Genomic DNA, 20,912 nt, shown 5'->3' on the forward strand with positions numbered 1-20,912 from the left:
GCTCCTCCTCGGCGGATTCACGGGACCAGCTCAGAGCCACCTAGGGCGTTGAGAGTCTCCTTCCCCCGCCCGTCCCTTTCCACGCCCCCTTTTGAACTGACGCCTAATCCCCAGGGACAAGGGAAATCTGTCCGTGCCGCGCCGGACCGGACCGGCACAGTCAGTTGGAGGAGGTGGGGGGAGGGGTGTATCTCCTCTCATTGGCTCAGGGTCACAACCAATGGCGCAGTGAGGGGAAAAGTGCCGTCAGGGAAAAGGAAAACCCTGAGACTGTGACGTAAAGAAACGGAGAGGAACAACGGGGTCGGGGGAAATGGAATCCCGGGAGAAGAAAGACTAGCGCTCAGCAATAGGTGTGTGTGAAGAACGGAAACGGGGCGGGCAGGCAGGATGCCCTGCGGGCTGCGGAAGCTCGAGACTTTCCAGAAAAGAAAAGACGCGCGCCAGCGATGCCCTCTGTGTGTGTGAGAGAGAGAGAAAGAGAGAGAGAGAGAGAGAGAGAAGGAGGGGAACGGGGGAGAGTCCAAGCAGGTGGGAACGTAGCCGTGGATGGGTCAAAGGAACCTGGTACAGTGGAAGTTAGGAGATGCCGTTTTGTTGGGGGGGGGCGTGTAAGGGAGAAGACTAAAAAGGGGGGCATTTGCGAGACCCCCGGGGATTTCAACCGAGGTGGAGGGACGGCAGTCTCTGTGCACCTGGAAGGGCTCTAGAACAAGCTTTACTGGCTTAATGGGAGAAGGAAAGAACGGCTTGTTCTCATTTCAACTCCCTTTTTTGCAGATTATAAAGTCCTTTCTTGTTTAAAGCAAAAACACTGTTATCTGTCATCGGGAAGTCTTTACTTACGTTTCCAGAAACTCTTCCCAAAGAGAACCTGTTTTTCAAGAATGAGCCATTTTATTTCGCTAGCTTCAGATAATTTTGTTTTGTTCCTCCTACGTCCTTGAATTAGTCACTGTGGTATAAATGAAATCTGAATCTTAAGTTAAAGAGGCTATTACAATTCCATATTTGTATGGAAAACTTGTACTTAGGACTACTGGCAAGTTGCACAAGCATTTGCATTGTTCAAGATTTTGCAATGTGCTCTAGTGATTCACTGAGGATCTTTTCAACTTGGTAAAGCCTCCATTTTCAGGAAGTTTGTGTGTCACAACCCTAAGCTAGTTTTCAGGCTAGTTCCAGCAAAGTACTTCTTACTCATGCTTATGCTTCCTGAAACATGCTATTCCATTATCTATAAAAGAATCTTAAGTAGCCTAAATATGCATGAAGAATAAGGATATTGCTTAATATTCTGCACAAAGGGTTCTGAAATACTATTTCTGAACTACTTGGCAGTGAAAAATTCACATTGAATTATGTATGCTGGTTTCTTAAACACAAGGAAATGCAGAACTGACAGGTTTCTATCGCAAGCTTGCGTGCTGCCCTGACACATGTTAGTAACATTACAAAAGACAGCTCTCATCCTGTTCTATAAGCATCTTATATGTTTAATCACTTAGGCAGTGATTAAACCAAATTACCCATGAACAAACCTATCTTGTTTCTGCTTTCCTATTTTTTTAAAAAGTAGATCTATTGTTTTCAGGGTTATGAATGCTGTGTTGTTGGAATTTCTATCCTTAATAAAGATCTGTCACTAACAGTGAAATAGTGAATGTTATTGTCAGAAGTCCACCTTAGTATAGTGTTTTTTGACATGGGAATGTATTCCCTTTTTCTTAGTAAAAGTCTTTCAGAATATCTCATCAGGAATCATGCTTTAATTCTGGCTGTAATTGTCTTATCTCTTCTATTTTTCAAGATAATATTAATTCTTTAAGAAATTATCTTGAATGAAAAAGGAGGCCTCCCTCTCTCTCTCTCACACACACACAGATACACACTAATATGAAGTCAAGATAATCACCTATCAAGAATAGAGTTCTGAACAAACTGCCATAGTATTTAAAAATATATACTATGCTAAAGATTTTTCCAAATTAATTAAAATGAAAAAAAAAACGATCAGCATCGAAAGAATATGGGATTAATTTTGTTGCTAAGTATTAGTGTTTGTCTTCCCTTTCCTCATATCTGCTTTATTAACAAATTTATGTATGCATTTATAACAGGCAAATATTTGTTTCTAGTATAAAACTCAGAAGTATGTAGGCTAATACCTAAAACCTCACAAAGCCATAGTTAAGCACTTTTTGTACTGATAAACACTTAAATTCATTTGGCATTTAGTGATACTATCAATATATTGCCAGCTGGGCAAGATAATACTTCTCCTGATCTTAAATAATCTTACACCCTTTCTCTTGAACAATAAGCTCTTCGGTTGTATTATATCTGATACCTTGGTTTGAACCTCTAGAATTTAGTTCTTATTTTTCTAGAAACAGGTCTCAGTGAACTCATGTTTACAATTTTGTTTTGTTACATTGAAATAAATTAATTAATTATTACTAATGTCATGGTTGAAAAATATTTATTTGAGACTTGTATGATCTTAGAGAACAACTCTAGTGGTTCACGTTACAAGAGGCTTTTAATCAATCTCTTAAGAAAACATTTATTGCTGATATATAATTTACCACCTATTGAAATTCCAAAGTTCTGAATTCAGATGAAATGTAAGAGATGGTGAAAAATGTTGAATTAAGAGGAAATATCATGCAACAGATACTAAGTGATAATGTAGCAGAAAATGAAATTATACATTTTTAGTTTAATGCCGACATTCTCTAATATAACTTTATATTCATGCAATAATTTCATACAATTCTCAGAACATACAGTATGTTGTTGAATATTATGGGAAAATAGGTAACCCTGCATCCTTTCCATGGACAATACTGTGGGGAGTATAGGTTTATGGTCAATCCATTCTTTTATATTTATGAAATGACATAAAAAGTTTTGTTTTTCTGTGGAAGCATGTGTGAGATAAGAAAATGCCTCCTACTTTTGTTCTAGTTGCAGTCATCTTTTCCTTTATTATTAATTGTAAAAAAGATTGCTTGCTTTGTTCCAAGTAAAATTAATAGAGAGAATAGTATTCCACTGTTTTGTTTATATGGACCAACTGTAACAATATGGGTTTTCTAATGTATGAACAATGAAGGTTGGTTGCTTTAGATCAGATTTAAATATAAATATGTTTCAAAATAGTTTCAAAATCCATACAAAACCCCTTGCTTGGTTGTAGATTATACGATGATTCTATCAGTTATGATTTCTTGGTAAGGACATGTATATCACAAATAGGTATACGTGTGAGTGAGCAAGTGAGTGATATTATAAGGAATGTGAATAAACACATCTGCATTTGTAACATAAATCAATTTAAATGTCTCTTAAACCTTCTTTCCTTCAGATCCAAATTACAGTTTGCAGAGGGCCGTAATTGATCAAATGACTGGTACAATAATATGTACACAGTACAGATTCAACTTTTTGAAAATCATTTTTCAAAATTTTCTAATACATAATCCATTGCAGTATCTGTGGTCCATTATGAAATTGTGTTTCATGAAGTGTTCTATTCTAAAACACAGATCAATCTGGCAACCTCTTACTACTTCATCCCTAAAGAAGTATCTGCTATACATTCAAGAGTCTGCTTTATTAAGTGCTGGCTACCAGTGAATGCTGGAATTTCTGAACAGCATGCATCTGAAGACTAAACCAAAATATCAGTATCTTTGTGTACTTACCACCAGAGAAATGTGGATTCATGCCCATTTCAGGTCATCCATAAGTATAGTATTATGTTAGAAATTAGAAGCTACTTGAGGGTAGGGAGAGGTTATATATTAAGTCTCTGAATGTATGGACGTGTGTCATGACCTGCTGTAAGACATATCCAGTGCCTGCTCTGAGAAAATCTGAAATGCATGAATTGTAATAATGACTTGTGCTAAGGAATTTCTGATGGCAGTGCAGAATGGCAAAAAAACTTGAAAATACTTATTCGAAAATGACACCTGTAAACTGCAAGAAATGAAAGAAAGAGGTGAATGGAATAGTACCGATTGAATTGTGACATGTACTTAAAAGACTAACATGATAGTGTGAACTGGGGCAATAGATGTGGAATTCACAGCATGGAAATATGTGTTCAACAGATGTGGAATACCCATGTTTAGCAAAAACTATAGCCAATATACTCTCAGACCTAATAACTCAAAAGCTAGGTTGTGTGACCATTGAAAGAAGCACATACTAAAATATGTATTCATGTGGATATATTTGAATATTACATGCTGTATCTGTATACATATTAGTTAAGCTTCTCAATCTATTGGAAATCAATGAACTTAGGCACTTACCGTAACTGAAAAAAATTGCTGGACATATATATCTTATAAATAACTGGTGTGACTTAACAGGAAATTTATTGTAACTAATGCTTAAAACACTGTTATATACTATTGCATTGTAGAATATATATATATATATATATATATATATATATATATATATATATATATGTGTGTGTGTGTGTGTGTGTGTGTGTGTGTGTGTGTGTGTGTGTGTGTGTATGTATGTATGTATGTATATATATATATATATATTGTATTTGTGCTGATATAAAAAGGCAACATTAAAAATAAAAATATGGGTTTCTGCCTGCATGGTTTTCTGTGATGAGCCGAAGGACAGAAAGAGGGAGGAGTGAGCTCCCTCCCATATTTGGGCATACCAGGGGTTGTAACACAAACACACACACACACACACACACACACACACACACATAGAGGAGGAGCTTCCGGGGGAAATGGCTGCTGACTTCTGAGCTCCGTACTTCCACGGAGCTCTTTGACGGGGGAGGGGGCGCCCCTGGCCCTCTTTCCATCGTGAGGGTCGGGAATTAAGAGCAGCGACCACCCTGGCTTTCCATGGAGCCTTAATTGGCCCTCCAGGGTGGTCAAACAGCCAGGACAGATGAAGAAATAGCCCCAGCTGGAGCCGAAATGAGAGTTGGAGGTGGAGTCGGCATTGGAGCTTCAGCTGGAGGTCAGCGAATGGCGGCGGCGGCGACTGCGGAGATAGGGGCAGGGGCAGGATGAACGGGTGGCAGCGCCGGCATCCCAGCGGCATCCCAGCGACCCGGGCGGCGCAACGACAGTATCGGCGATGTTAGCAAGGACAAATTGGAGGGTGAGGACTCCAGAAAGGCCGTTCGGGGGTTTGCATGAGGCTCGAGATGCTGGAGGCCGAAGAAGGCCTGCGGGAGAGCCGTAGGCCGGCCGGAGCAGCGCTCGGGCCAGGACTAACACTGGGGGGGCTGCTGAAGTTGGGGGGAGGCAGGCTACGATGGGGCTTGCCCTTAAAGAGCTATGCTGGAGCCTGGCAGAAGGAGGGAGCCCTGTGGCACCAAGGGCAGGACAGGTCTGTGCCCAGGAGATTGGCAGGAGGCTTCCATTGGCAGGAGGTTTATTGCCAGGAAGAGAAAGGATTTATCAACCCCTGCCATTTGCCATCTACCTGCCATGGCTAACCCGCCCGCTTGTCACTTGTTTACTTGTTATTTTGACTATCTATAACTATGGACTACTGTGTGTGCCTGCGGGACTACCCCCCACCATCTTTCACCAGCTTTCACCCGCTTACCATCAAATTTACCATCAATTTTACCATCAAACTCCATCAAACATCTACTTAGACTGCCTGCCCACCCACACCACAGATTGCCTCTTGGCCTCCACCATTTACCATCTACTTTCCACCTATTCACCATCTATCTACCATCCACTTATTATCCACGTACTGATTTACCATCTGATGTGGAACCTGGCTTGCTGACTTAATTAACATCTATAGCACCCTGGCCCTTGCTGCAGCTCCCCCCAGTATACACTCGAGGTCAGATTTGCTCCTGCTGCGGGAGTCCCCCCTCTCGCAGGTGTGGCCCTCCGCCCTTTTAAGGGCCCACCTTGATGACGGATTCATTAATCCCGAGAGGTGGAGGAAGCGGAGACTTAGGGGGTTTTTAGTCAAATGTTTTTAAAATTCTTTTAGGGGTTCAGGGGTTGGGGGGTGGGTGGGTCAGATCAGGAGCGATGATGAAGCCAGGTCACCAGGTGGGGTCTTGAGCAGAAGGAGCAGAGAGGAGGAGGGGGAAGAGGATACCATTCCTATACAGGGCTCCTTGATTCCAACGGTCGTAGGGAGGGGCAGATACGAGGACAGATTAACAACTCGCAGTCGGTTGGGAGACCGTGGGTGCTGGTTACACCCGGTCGCTTGTACCAACCCCCGCGTTCTAGGTGGTCAGGATTTGCAGGCCCAGGGCCTGAGGCTGCTGTTATGCAATGCGAGGTCCGTTATCAATAAGGCCCCCCTCATTCATGATCTAATTTTGGAGGGGGAGCCGGACCTCGCGGGAATAACGGAAACCTGGTTGGGCCACGAGGGAGGGTTACCCCTCGTGGAAATGTGCCCACCAGGTTACCAAGCATTTCACCAGCCCCGGGCCCGGGGAAGGGGCGGTGGGGTAGCAGTGATTATCCGGGAGGACTTAGAGCCGAGGGAGTCCACTGTGCCACAGACGTCCGGATGTGAATCCCTTGTTGTGAAATGGGGCCCTGGGAGGCAGTTGGGCCTGCTGATAGTATACCTGGCTCCCCGCCATACATCAGCGACCCTGCCTGAGCTCCTCGAGCTAATCTCATCGGTGGCGGTTGAGACCCCCAAACTTTTAGTAATGGGGGATTTTAACCTGCCGTCGGTGGGAGAAGCATCAGAGGGGGTTCGGGAGTTCATGGCTTCCATGACAGCCATGGACCTGACTCAAATGATTCAGGGCCCGACACACGAGGGAGGTCACACCTTGGACCTCGTTTTTGTCTCTCGCCAGTGGTTGAGTGATCTGGGAGGAGTGAATTTAACCATCACTCCTCTATCATGGTCAGATCACTCACTCCTCCGACTTGACTTCCCTGGTGCTACCCCTCGCTGCGGGGAGGCGGAACCGGAAAACACTAGATGGTTCCGCCCCAGGCGCTTGATGGAACCAGACAGGTTCCAGACGGAGCTTGGGCCACCTCCTGCAGCCCTGACCCGCCCTCGGGTAGAGGACCTGGTGGCCGCGTGGAATAATGCGACTACCAGGGCCTTGAACCGGGTGGCGCCTTTGCGGCCTCTCCGGCGGCAACGATCCACCCTGGCTCCTTGGTTCACCGAGGAGCTAAGGGTGATGAAGCGCTGCAAGAGATGCCTAGAGAGTCGTTGGAGATCCTCCCGATCCGAATTGGACCGAGCACAGGTACGAGCCCATTTAAGGACGTACCTAGTGGCATTGAGAACAGCCAAACGTCGATATTGTGCCGCTCTCATTGCATCCGCAGAGAACCGCCCTGCCGCCCTGTTTCGGGTGTCCCGCTCCCTTCTGTTTCAGAGGCCGCGGGAGGCCCCTCTACAGGGTAGAGCAGAGGAGTTTGGGAAATATCTGCTGGATAAAGTCGCTCAAATCCGGAAGGATTGGGTCCCCTTCAGTGGCCCAGTCGAGACGCCAGTGGCGAGTCTTGAGAAACCTTTTTGGGAGGAGTTTGACTTGGTTGCCATCGAGGATTTGGACAGATTGCGTGGACGACTGCGACCTACCACATGTTTGCTGGACCCGTGTCCCTCCTGGCTTGTACTGGCTTCCTGGGAGGTTACACGCGACTGGCTCCTGGGCCTAGTGAACGCTTTGTTGGGTGAGGGGTCTCTCCCGGCCGCCTTGAAAGAGGCGGTGGTGAGACCCTTGCTCAAGAAGCCTTCCCTGGACCCTACGGAGCTGGCCAATTATCGTCCTGTCTCCAACCTTCCCTTTTTGGCGAAGGTTGTAGAGAGTGTGGTGGCTTCTCAGTTCCCACGACATCTGGAGGAGAATGATTATCTAGACCCGCGCCAGTCCGGCTTTCGCCCTGGGCACAGCACTGAGACGGCCTTGGTCGCGTTGGTAGATGATCTCTGGAGGGCCAGAGATAGGGGTTGCTCCTCTATCCTGGTCCTATTAGACCTCTCGGCGGCTTTTGATACCATCGACCATGGTATCCTGTTGCACCGACTGGAGGGGTTGGGGGTCCGGGGCACCGTTTTGCGGTGGTTCGGCTCCTACCTCTCCGGCCGGACGCAACGTGTGTTGGCAGGGGAGCAGAGGTCGACCCTAAGCCCCCTTACTTGTGGGGTGCCACAGGGATCGGTCCTCTCGCCGCTCCTGTTCAACACATACATGAAGCCGCTGGGTGAGATCATCCGTGGTTTCGGGGTGGGATATCATCTGTACGCTGATGATACTCAGCTGTACATTTCCACCCTGAACCACCCCAACGAGGCCATCGAAGTGATGTCCCGGTGTGTGGAAGCCGTACGGGTCTGGATGGATGACAACCGACTCAGGCTCAACCCTTCCAAGACGGAGTGGCTGTGGGTTCCGGCCCCCCGGTTCAACCAGATAATTCCATCTCTGGCCATTGGGGGCATTCAACTTGCCCCCGTGGAGCGGGCGCGCAATTTGGGCGTCCTCCTGGATGCCAGGCTGTCCATGGATGAACATGTGACAGCCGTGGCCAGGGGGGCGTTCCACCAGGTTCGCCTGGTGCGCCAATTGCGCCCCCTATTGGACCGGGACGCCTTACGCACAGTCACCCATGCGCTGGTGACGTCTCGCCTGGACTACTGTAACGCTCTCTACATGGGGCTTCCCTTGAAATGCACTCGGAGACTGCAGTTGGTCCCGAATGCGGCCGCGCGGGTGATTATGGGGAGTACCAAGTACTCCCATGTGACACCTCTCCTGCGCGAGCTGCACTGGCTTCCTGTGGTCTATCGAGTGCGTTTCAAGGTTTTGATTACGATCTTTAAAGCGCTCCATGGCTCAGGACCTAGTTACCTGCGGGATCGTATTCTGCCCCATACATCCCTACGACCCATCCGCTCGCACAGAGAGGGACTTCTCCAGGTGCCGTCTACCAGACAGTGCCATGGGGCGGCGCCTAGGAGCAGAACCTTCTCTGTGGCGGGCCCAGCCCTGTGGAATGACCTCCCCCCGGATATTAGGACTACTACTGACCTCCGCTCCTTCCGTGTCAAGCTCAAGACCCACCTTTTCCAAATAGCTGGCCTGGCTCGACCATAACTTCGTAACGCTCCTGATGGGTTTTTTTAATTTGGTAATTTTATTAGGGGATTTTAAATTGTATTTTTAACTGTCTTTCACTTAAGTCCATCCTCCTCCATGCACATATGTATATGTCTCTGTTCTCTTGTATATATGTTTGTCTTATGTGTATTTTCTATCCGTTTGATTGTACGCTGCCCCGAGTCCTTCGGGAGAGGGTTGCGGCTAATCAAATACAATTATTATATATATATATATATATGCATGCATTATCTTATTCCTAGATTGAGGGGCCCTACACGGCACTCATTCACAAGTGATCTCCTCATTGGACTATTGCAATGCACTCTATGTGGCTGCCTTTGAAGAGTATTTGGAAACTTCAGCTGGTGCAAAAGTGTAGCAGTGCTACACTTCTGTTCTGTGAGCTTCATTGGTTACCAGTTTGTCTCCGGATCCCAAAGTGATGGTGTTCACCTTTATAGCCCTAAATGGCATGGGACTCGGTTATCTGAGAGACTGTATTTTGTTATCTTCTGCAGTTCCTTCTCTTCTATTCTGAGGTCTGCAGGTATTGCATGTCTACAATCCAGACTTTTTTGTCTTTCTTATTGACAATTCTTAAGTCATTATGTGGCAGATGCCTATTATGTGGCAGATGCTTGCTTGTTTGAATTACAAAGTCCCAGAGCACTTTAGCTCCTTCATTTTCTATTTCATGTTCCCATCAGTTCTTGCTTGCAGATCTTCTAATGCACCACTGTGCTACTTTGTCATAGTGTTGTTTGTATCAGTCTGGGCAAACGTCTTGCAGCAGTTAACCAGGTAATCCACTGTCTCTTTAGCTTCTTTGCAGAGGTGGCACTTGCTAACTGTTGCTGTTTTCTCAACAGTTTTCTCTCTTGCCTTGTATGCATTTGTTCTTAAGACTTGATCTTGTGCAGCCAGAATAACCCTCTCTGTCTCTTTCTTTAACTTTATTGCTCTTAGCCATTGTTGGGTCTTGCTATTATCTGTTTCCCTCTACTTTTTTTAATGTACTGGTTATGCAATGCTTTGTCTTCCCATGCCTCTTTTCTGTTCTTCATTTGGTCTTTTTTTGTAGGTCAGTTGGTCTCTCCAGTACTCAGTCAGTCTTCTTGGTATTCTAGCTTCAGTGCATTTTCTTCACTGTTGTTCAGGTATCCTTCCAATGGTCTTTTTTTTCCCCTTCAACAATGATTACATAAAGGTACGTTGTTATTAAGCAGACAATCAAGAATGTAAGAGAATTAAGTTAATTGAAAAGAAAGAAATATTAATCATAATTGAATATATGCTGTACAATGAAAGTGAGGTTTTTGGTTATATTGGATGGAAAATCTGTGATTGTATATGTAATCGAAAATATGGATGCAAAAACACTTGTAACCAAACGACATGCTGTATGTATGAAAATTTTTTAATGTTGTCTTTTATGTTTAAAAATAAAAAAAATGTGAGAAAGAAAAACAAACAAACTGATGTACTTGCAACATTCCATGCCCACTTATTTTCCTTGACAGTAGTATCTGACAACATTGCTGCATGGATGAAGGGCACGATTCATTATTATTACTTTCCTGGTCTTCCTATCCAGGGCTTTTAGTTATGCTTGAGTCCGTTTCACTATTCCAGATGACTGGAATTGCCCAGGTGTTAATTGTCTTGATGGTATTGGTTCCATTAGTTTGGACTTGAAGAACCTTCTCACTCTCTTGATATATTCATTTCTAACCTTATTCTTGACTTCAGTGTGCTTGATGTGGTCACATTGAAGGATACCCAGGTATTGGTAGCAATCTTAATCCAGACTCTTGATGTTCTTTCCATAGGGCATCTTGACATCACTATTTTTCTTCATTTGATGGTAAGCATACACATTTGTCCAGCCCAAACTCCATTGCAATATCTTGGCTGTATAGATGGACAGTGTTGAACAGCAATTCTATTTCAGATGGTGTTTATAGTTTGTTGCAGTCAGCCAGATACTCAGACTCAAATTGACATTTTTATCCATTTATTGAGTCTATCCCAAGGATCCGGGTTAGGTAGATGTTTATGTTTGATGGTGTTAGTGGTATTGTTGTAGGATGTAAGCTATTCCAAGTAAATCTGCCTTTTGCAATTATTATTAACTATTTTTAGATCGTTGTACATTTCCCAGAATAATTTGTTTTGTGAAATGGGCAGCCATGTACATTTGAGAAATAAGTAAATAAATAAAATAAAATTATACAATACTATATTACACTGCAGTATAGTATATACGGGTAGTCCTTGATTTACAGCCATTCGTTTAGTGACTGTTCAATGGCATTGAAAAAAGTGGCCTATGACCATTTTCACATTTACGACTTGTAGAATTCCCATAGTCATGTGATCACAATTTGGATGCTTGGCAACTGGCATGTGTTTATGACAGTTGCAGTGTCCTATGGTCATGTGATCACCTTTGCAACCCCCTGTCAAACTAAGTCAATGGGTAGCCAGGTTCACTTAACAACCATGTTACTAACGTAATAACTGCAGTGAGTCATTTAACAACTGTAGCAAGAAAGTTCATAAAATGGGACAAAATTCACTTATAACTCTCTTGCTTAGTAATAGAAATTTTGGGTTCAATTGTGATCATAAGTTGAGGAATATCTGTATTGCATTGAGATTCCTAACTCATTCTGTATTATATTTGTCTTGCTTTTCTATCAGGAAGAAAAAAGTTAGTATGCTCTTCCTCCCACTATTTACTAGTGGCCTAATGCCTAGCGCAAGAGCCAGCTAGGTTAGTGGTTAAGGCATCAGGCTAGAAACCAGGTGGCTCTTCTGCCTTAGGCATAAAGACAGTTGAGTAACCTTGGGCCGGTAACTTTCTTTTAGTCCTATGAAGAAGATAATGGCAAACCATTTCTGAAAAATCTTGTCAAGAAAATGCAGGGACTTGCTCAGACAATCTTTGAGACTCAGATATGATTGAATGAAAGAAAAAAACATGGCTGGCCTTTCATACTCAAGGTAATTAACTGTAGCTTCAATACTTAAAATGTGCTCACCATTGTTTATTACACTTGCGGTGTGTTTGAATGTTTGTACTTGAACACTACTTTGCTAACTATTTTTGGCTATTTGTAGCTTATAATATTTTTTATAAATATTTTGGTTATTTATAACCATTAATCTTTGCTTTTGCTCAGTCAGTGAAGAAGAGCTTAGCATCCTCTTGGTCAAATTGTTTCTTTCCCCTAAACTTCATATGAAATTTACCTTCCTATAATTTAAAACTGTCATTATATCACAAACTCTGAAATTATTGAGAACAGGGTTTGTCTGTGTGTGTAATATTTCATATATTTCAAGAATGTTGTATCTCTCTTCAGTTATCCTTTCTCAAGGCTAAACATGCAGCTTCTTACATTTCTCTTTATAGGTTTTAGTTTCTAGTCTCTGATCATTTTTGTTACACTTCTCTGATTATGATCTAGTTTGACTGACTGTTTCTTAAGTGCAGTACCCAGAAATTGACTTAGTAGTGATGGGATCTGATCAGCGCAGAATAAAGTTGATCTATGTGATATACAGTATTTGTTTCTTATGAAGGTTATTTCTGTCTTCTAGAGTATTAACTGTACCAATAAAGGACAATATTTGTAGTTCATGGTTGAAATGAAGGGTCTTCGATACTCTCTGAGCTTGCTTATTTTCTACATTACATCATCAGTGCTCTGCAAGAAAACAACAAAACTCAGAAAGCCCCAAAGACCCCTCAGTATTAGCTGCTCCATCCAATTGTGTTATCCAAATGTGATAAGGATTCCCCCATTTCTTAGTCCAACTCATAATAAAAATATTTAAATAAGGTATTTGAACTTTATCGTACTTCTCAAATTTAATGAACAACCGTTGATGAACATTCTTTGAATATTTTATAACAGTTGTTTTTCCTTTCATCATGCACCTAGTCTATACTTAACTAACTTGCTGCTCAAAATTCAATGGATATTTTTTAAATGCTTTGCTAAAATAAAGATATATGAAATGTATATCATTTCCACAATGGTCATTTTCATAAAGCTTGTTTTCAGCAAATATATAATTCTGGTAATTACCGCATTATTTTTAAGATATCCATGGTACTACTTTATAATTTGTATGAAAACTCCTCAACTATTGATGTCAAATTGTTTAGTAATTCCATGTAGCCTCCTTTTCTCCATTTTTGAAAATAGGAATGCTATATAAACATTTATAATGATCTGAGAAATAACTAGTCAATACCTTCAATACTCATAAGGTCTGGACATCTAAGCAGTCAAGAGATAGTCCCAGATGATGTTTCTATGAATCCCATACTTTAATCCTGTCTCTTTTCTCATCCTACTTTTCACAAATTCCTGGTTATTTGCATACCTTTTTTGTTAGAGAGATTGAAGCAAATAGAACAGGAAGTTGGGTATGTTTAGCTGCTTTATTATTAGCATTTTGCCATTTTACTGAGCATTTTTACTCTGAATGTACCTTAAAATCTTAAAGTTACATGTGGAACATGCAACAGCTAAACTGGTAAACTTCAACATTCAAAGCTTCAGTCACATAGTCAATCTGTGTTATCAGTTTATATTAAAAAGAAGTTTCCTGTATTTTCATGCAAAAGTAGAATTTAAAAATGTATGTAAATCCTGCAGGCCAGCTCAACCTGAGTTAGGTGGACCAATATTCTAATTTGATTTCAGACACCAACTTCAGTGCATTACTTGCTGAGCAGGTGCTTCTAATAATTGAAAAATATATTTTAAATGTGCACCTGTTACTCTGCCAGTTTCACATATAAAAAACTGTGAACTAAATCATGAACTAAACTCTATTAAAAAAATAACAGTAGATGGTAGGAATGCTAGCTAGCAAACATGGATTTTGGTGATTCATACACAAGGAACTTGGAACAAAATGGCCAGTGTCTGGACTCCTTGTCTGTTAACTTGGGTATCCCATTTCACTCTAACTTATGAAGGCATACTGTAATATCTTCCAATTAAACTCTTTAAAAATGTTAAGTTTTGCCCTGTATGATTATAACCACATTCAGACACCCCACAAAAATATATTAATCTCTTTCAGTATTTTTAATTTGGGAATAGTGGGCACTCTGGCAATGCTTGTGCTTCAGTCCATATACCAATAGAGTTTAACATTTCATAGTCCTTACAACTCAGGGGATATATAGAATTTCTCCCCCTGTATGTTATACCCAGGGATCTCTTGGGAGCCATAATGGAAAAAGAAGATGCCCTTCAGCACGTGGCCATTTGTCTTATGGAATTCATGGGCAAGACTCCCATGATAATTTCTGACAGGTTCACATCACCCTGCATCCTGTCTTCTAGTATTTATTGCACATGCTGTACAACTGAGGCACTTCTAATGGAGCTTGGAAAGAGCACATCCAAGACCGTGTTTCTTTAAAAAAGCCACTAGATTTGGTGACTACAATCCCTATGAACCTGATCACGATGCCCCAAAATATCGCGAAGGGATCAGACGGGGGAGCCCCGAGGATCTGTTCATGGGAGAAATCGCCATCCCGTGTTGAGGGATTCTGCGCTGTTAATAGCCCGATTCCCAGCAACCGGCTCCTCGCTGAAGCGGAAAATTCAAGATTTGCGATTATTCAATCGCAAATTTATTTGCAGGTGCCTTTCTTTTTTCTTTCCCAAACTTGATAACCGACAAGCAAGCTTCCCTGCTCGTGCAGGTCGAAAAACTTTTCCAAGCCAAGAACAGCAGCCGCAGCAGGAGCAAACTGCCGGCCGAGGCGGCTTCTGTGTGGGCAGCTTAACGCTGGGTCTGCGGGAGGCCACGAGAACTCCGGCAAATGCCGCCTTTCCTTTCGGGGTTCTCGGGCAATAGCCCGTGGAGCAAGTAGATAAGGAAGGGCGCCGCTGCCGCTTCTGTAGCGGCACGTTAAACTCGACCTCCTCTTTCCTCTCCTCGATGGGCGGGAGGGAAGGAGGGAGCGATGCGAGAGCCGAGAGCCGGGTGTTGACTTGTCTGAGCGCTTGTGTCCCCAGCGCCCTGTCAACATTTGGCGTCCCCTCCCCCACTACACATCTTCCCTGCGTCCTCCTCTCCCGGGAGGAGATGGGAGGAGCTTCCTCTCGGACTGAAAAGGCCACCGCGAGGGAGGGGGGAGAGGTTAGTGACCTGACCCCTTCCCCCTCCGCTTTTTAGGAGGTCTGGATTCTTGCATAAATTATGCCAGCAGTTGATGACGTTAAGGGGCGGAGCCTGGGGAGTGCGCGCTCTTTCCTCCCTCCCGCTCGCCCACGGGAAGGAGGGTGGATAGTGGCGTCGGGGGCGCGCCTCGTGGCGGGCGGAGGGAGCCAGCGAGCGGACAGGCAGGGGGCGGTAGCAGCGGCAGCCGCCTGGCTGGCTGGTGTGTCGCTCGGCTTCTGCGGACGCGCTCGGGAACTATCGGATTAAACTTGAATCGAGTGAAATTACACAAAGGAGGGAAGCGGATCCGGGACCCGGTGGAAACCTCGAGGACCCTCAGTGACCTCCTGGCCGGCCCGGATCAGGGATATCCGCCTGCCTCGCTTTGATTGCCCGGCCGAAACCAACTCCCGGTCCGTGTGCGCCTGTGTGGGTCTCTTCTCTCCGCGCTTGCTTGCTTGTTTGTTTGTTTGCGGGGAAGAGGTGCTCCCGGGCGCCCCGGCTCGCCTCACCTCCTGCTCTGCTTCCGAAGACGGCGCCGAACCCATCCCGACCCGGTAAGTGACCTCGCCTTGAGAACCGGGGAGAGCCGGAGGGCAACGGCGCACCGGCTCTGGAGCTGCTGCCCGGCTGGCCGGGCCCCACAGCAGGTCGGGGGAGGGGTAAGGAGAGCAATGGAGCCAGTGTGTGCGTGCGCGGATCCTCGCCCGGTTTCCGCCGGTGCTGCTCTCTGGTCCATGTGCATCCCCGGCCGAGGAGCTTTCCAGGATGTGGGGGTGGGGTGGGGTGCGGAGAGGCGAGAGAAAGGAAGGAGGAGGAAGCGAGCACACCGGAGAGCGGGAGCCGGAGCGACTCCGGCGGCGCTTCTCTTTCTGACCTCTTCTCTCCTTCCCTCCCCCTCCTTCCCCGGTTCTTTCCTCGAGCGCAAGTTTGGAGGGCGATTAAAATAGGAGGAAAAGTTGGATGAAAGTCTCCTTGAAGGCAGGAGGAGAAGCAGGGCCGGCTGTGGAATCGAAGGGGGTGGGGGGTGGGGGGGGTTGGTGGAGTCGGAGGACTGAGGGACTCCCGGGAACGCTCTCCCTCCGCCCTGCTGGCCATGCCGAGCGCTCCTGGCCCTGGCAGCACAACAAGCGCTAACAAAGTGCGGGGGCCGGCCCTCCCCGCCTCCCGCTAGCTAGCCTGATCCGGGGGCTCATCCGCGCGGACACATGGAGCCGTTGGAGGCGGAGGGGAGAAGTGAAGGGAGAGAAAGAGGAGAGGGAGCGCGAGGGAGCCGAAGGAAATGGAGGTGATGGTGGCGCGGGGGGGCTGGCCGCTGGGTGGGTGGGTGGGTGGGGGAGAGGCACGAGGTTGCGCCGGGGTTATTTGTCTTCCCTGAAGAGGAGCGGGGAGGTTGGTGGTGGGAGTGAAACGGGAGTCACACGCGGGGGACGGTGCGGGAGGGGTTCCCTACTGTTTCCTAACAACCCAAGAAGAAAACTGAGGGGGGGGAGGCGGGAGAGGGAGAGAGGCAAAGAAGAAGGGGGGGAGAGAGAGAGACGCTGTCTAAGCGGACTGGCGGCGGCAGCAACAACAACATAATAGAGACTTAACCCCGCGGACCAAGTCTGCTTCCCTTTTCTCTCTCTCCGTGTATGTCTTTCTCTCCCACCCCCACCCCCCTCATCGCCACCTTTCGCCTGCGAGCTTCTGTCTCTTCTTCCCTGGTCAGAAGCGGGTCGCCGAGAAGCTTTCTCCGGTGTCCATAGTTTTCCCCCTCCCTTCCCGAAACCAAGGCCATTTTGAGGGTGAGCGGAAAAGGTGGTTTGAGGCCAGGCGGTCAGGGAGTGTGTGTCTGTTTAGGTTTGATTCAGCCGAGGGCGCGGGGCTGGCCAGGGATTTGGTTTCTGCTGGGCTCGGGTGGGTGGGTGCGTTGGTGCGGGGCGCTGGGCTGGTGGAAGTGAGAAGCGGACGCTGGAGGGGTGGATGTTGGCGGGGGGAGTTGATGAGGGGGGTGGGGAGAGTGTTGTGAGTGGGTCTCGGGGAGAAGGAGCAGCCATCATTACACTGCATTCGTTTTTTTCCCCTTGGTGGTATTGCATAAGGGGCACTCTCTCCTGGAGCGTTTGACACCCTCTTAAACTGAGAATGGGGCAGTCCTGGGGAGACATCAGGCTTATGGGACCTATCTGGGTAGGCAGTAAATTGGAGAGTTTCTCCAAAGCACTTCTGAATATTGCTCGCTTTGCTTGAAAGTAGTTTCTTTAAGGAGACAATAGACAAAAGAAAAGTAGCAGGACACGGGGAGTTTCCTTTGAAATATTAAGGGAATGTTAGGTGCAACAGTCTACTCTTTCTAGTTTGCCTTTGTTTTTGTTTGGTGAGGTGTTCAGTATGTTTTTTAGTAGGCTTGGTTAGGTTAAAAAAAGTGATTTTCCCCACTACTTGGTCCTTGTATATTTCAGTTTGGAAAGTTAAAATCTCAAACCAGTAATTTCCCCTGTCCTGCAAAAGAAATGAGTTCTTTAATTTTATATCCTGAGCAGTAACTCATCTTTTTACTTAAAGAATATATATTTTTATATATCATAATATGCACAATAAATACAAGAATAAAAGTTGAATGAAATATTTCTCTTTTCTCACAGATCATCCTGTGTAACGGAGACAAAAAAACCATAGTGACTATGACTCTAGCAGCATGGGTAGCTGATTTATTCCAATTATAAAGCCAGTTAGTTTGCAGTAATGTGTGAGTATTATTAATTTTAAAAATCAGAGTTGTTAATTATTTTTGTAGAAGCCATGATTCATAATTTTCCAGTTAGTATACTACATCTGTTGCTTGAAGTGTGCTTGTTTTACTGCTGAACAGCAGAGGCTCTCAGTCTTTAACCTAAAATGGCAGCTTAATTTGACTAGGGCCCCATTCATTGACAATGATAATAAAAAGGCTAAATGTAGCTAAATACATTGTTTAGAATACAACTGAGAATTCTGCCTTCTTTTATAAGATACGCAGAGACTATAACTTGTATCAAGATTATGAAAGTTCCCCCCCAAAAAAACTATGGTAAATGTGGGATTGATTTATGAAGAACACATGGTTAATAATTGGCAAGATAATGTAGTGATCATGAAATAACTAGTTCTAAAATAGAAAATGAGAAACTTGATCTCTTTCAAACTCTTTTTCACTGGGTTTGAAGATGTGAGATATATTTATATATTATATATTTATATGTGAAGCGTAAAACAGGTGAATTGTCACTCATATTTTAAAAATTGCTTTTTTGGCCATTTTTTAAATAATAATTCAGAATGTAACTTATTTTTGACAAATTTGTTCTTTTAAACGTAAGAAAACCAATAATTGGAAATTGACTAATTCTTACTGCACGTGTCTAATTTTTAAAAAAATATTTTTTATTCTTCCTGAACTCAACATTTTTAGAACATCTGTATACTTAAAGATACACAAATAGCATATTTTTACTATTACATTTCACTGTACTTCTAGGATCTAGGGGCCCATTTTGTAAAGGTTATCAATTTCCTAAGTTTAATTAGAAATATACAAGTTTTAGAAACTTGCTACCTTTTTCATGCAATTTTTAAACAGGTTATTGTTGGGAAAGTTTTTATTGATGTTTAAAATAAATGGTTGTTGAAAGGCATATTTAAGATCTGCAAATAAATGTAGTCTTCAAATGCAATGCATCATATCTGAAAACTTTCTATGAGGAAAAAGATCTTTTAATCAACTCTATTGTAGCAAATTACTCACAGTAACTTGAGAATTTTATGACATTCTTATTCTAAAACTCTTCCAAGGCAAGAAGATTGTATTGGTTGCTGGTTTTGAAGATTTGATAGAAAAATTCTCGAAGATTCAGACTGCACTGTTATAACATAAAGCATTTATTTGTTAATTTTGTTTGAATCTGGAAGTTGAACAGAAACTCTTTCAGCTTATATAGAAAAAGAACCTTGCAGTTTCCCACAGTTCACATTGCAGATTTGGGAAAGTTGAAAAATCTTCAGCTTCTAAATGGAAAATACTCTTTCACATATAAAACAATCACCATTAGGGGGAAAAACCCATGCTATTTGATGTATATTATGTGGCCGAAGGTTCACAGATGTAAAGCTAAATTCATCTTTCAGTTGCTGAAAGTTCAGGTGAAGGTAGATTCTTGAGAGGCATTTTAAGGTTTTCTGCAGCATAGGACAGGGAAATACCCTTAACCATTTTGAATGTCTGCCTTATCTTTACAGTTATGCTCAGTCTTTGAACTTAGCACAATATTCAAAAAGAAAACAATATCTTTCCCTCTAACAGACAGTGATAGAGGTAAATTTTGGCTGATTTCTAAAGCTAATAGAATTTGAAGCTCTGTGGCATTAGTTGCTGGGGAAAGCTTTTGTAAGCTGTTTTGGGGAGCTGTGAAAAATGGAGATCAACAAAGCATTTTGTAAGACTTTACCTTCAAGTTATGATCTTTGAATCCAGTCATTTCAGTCATGTTGGATTGTAGAAACCTCATATCTATCTCAATAAGGCTCTAGATTTTATGTGGACATTCCATCTGCACCATGTTGAGCAACCGTGCAAATTATGTACAATCTTAAACATCTGTACATAGCTCTAGAAGCCATAGTTCAATAGGAGATTCCAGTTGTATGTGGGTGTTTTGAAATTGCATATCAGATTTTATGTTCTATTGAGGAAACACAGTTGTACCCACAACAAGCATGATTACCACATAGTGTGGAACAATCCTTGCTGTGGAACATACCAGATATCCTCTATATAGGAACTTTTATTCAGTGATATGTCTGGTACCAATTTTAATGTTAAGAGGTGATTAGCTGATCCCATACATTACCATCAACCATATTTGGATGGTTTGCTTTTACTTTATTTCGGAGAGATAGTCAACATTTTTTGAAGCAACCATTATGTTTTATAGATGTATCCCAGAAATTTTCTTTTGGATAATCATACTGTGTTAAGTAGTGATGTTTCATCATATTTGTCTATTACTATAAGATTCAATTACAGATTATATACATTGAGTAATAATTGAGATAACAAGTACAAAATATACATAATATTCAGAAACCCATCACTAGAACACATGCTTGCTTCTTTTATTGTTAGTTTTTTTTTGTTTGTAATGGGAGTGTATATATGTTTTTTCAGTACTTATTTCTGGGTAAGTATTTTTAGGATTACAGCCTGAAATGTACGTATTTGATTGGAAAGATTGTGTAGTTTTTCTCATCAGCACATCTTGTAGCATGTCCTTATCATCTTATGTTCAAAGCAGATTAGTTGTTAACTATGTATTATGGTTTCTTAAATAAGCTACAACTGTCTATTCATCCAATTGGAGTCCCAAACTAATTAGATCATATTATAGAATATCATAAATTATGAGTCCATCCACTGTTTTCACATTAAAATGCAATATTATTTTACCCGCTGATCAATTTGTATAATTGCTAATATCTACAAAATTTTCTGAATTAAATATTCTAAAGTTTGAAATACATTCCAAAATTCTTAAACAGTTACGAAGTGATTAGTTTCTAAATTTCA

At 43.4% G+C, this 20,912-nt stretch overlaps 1 protein-coding gene across 7 annotated transcripts in view; it reads left to right on the plus strand.

Moving 5' to 3' along the window:
* Window positions 1-334: 334 nt before the first annotated feature.
* CHD7 (chromodomain helicase DNA binding protein 7) overlaps window positions 335-20,912 on the plus strand; it is a 200,897-nt gene continuing 180,319 nt past the window's right edge. For 3 of the 7 annotated variants that reach the window (XM_081952140.1, XM_081952135.1, XM_081952141.1), the window contains exons 1-2: window positions 15,497-15,885; window positions 17,956-18,059. The gene's annotated coding sequence lies outside the window, so the exon portion shown is untranslated. Of the gene's footprint in view, window positions 354-14,786; window positions 14,806-15,496; window positions 15,886-16,465; window positions 16,617-16,956; window positions 17,116-17,955; window positions 18,060-20,912 lie in introns of those variants that run through there. The other 4 variants (XM_081952139.1, XM_081952138.1, XM_081952136.1 and 1 more) reach the window with 4 other exon arrangements.

The sequence above is a fragment of the Natrix helvetica genome (genome assembly GCF_964273705.1).
Source record: "Natrix helvetica genome assembly, chromosome: 4".
Taxonomy (NCBI): domain Eukaryota; kingdom Metazoa; phylum Chordata; class Lepidosauria; order Squamata; family Natricidae; genus Natrix; species Natrix helvetica.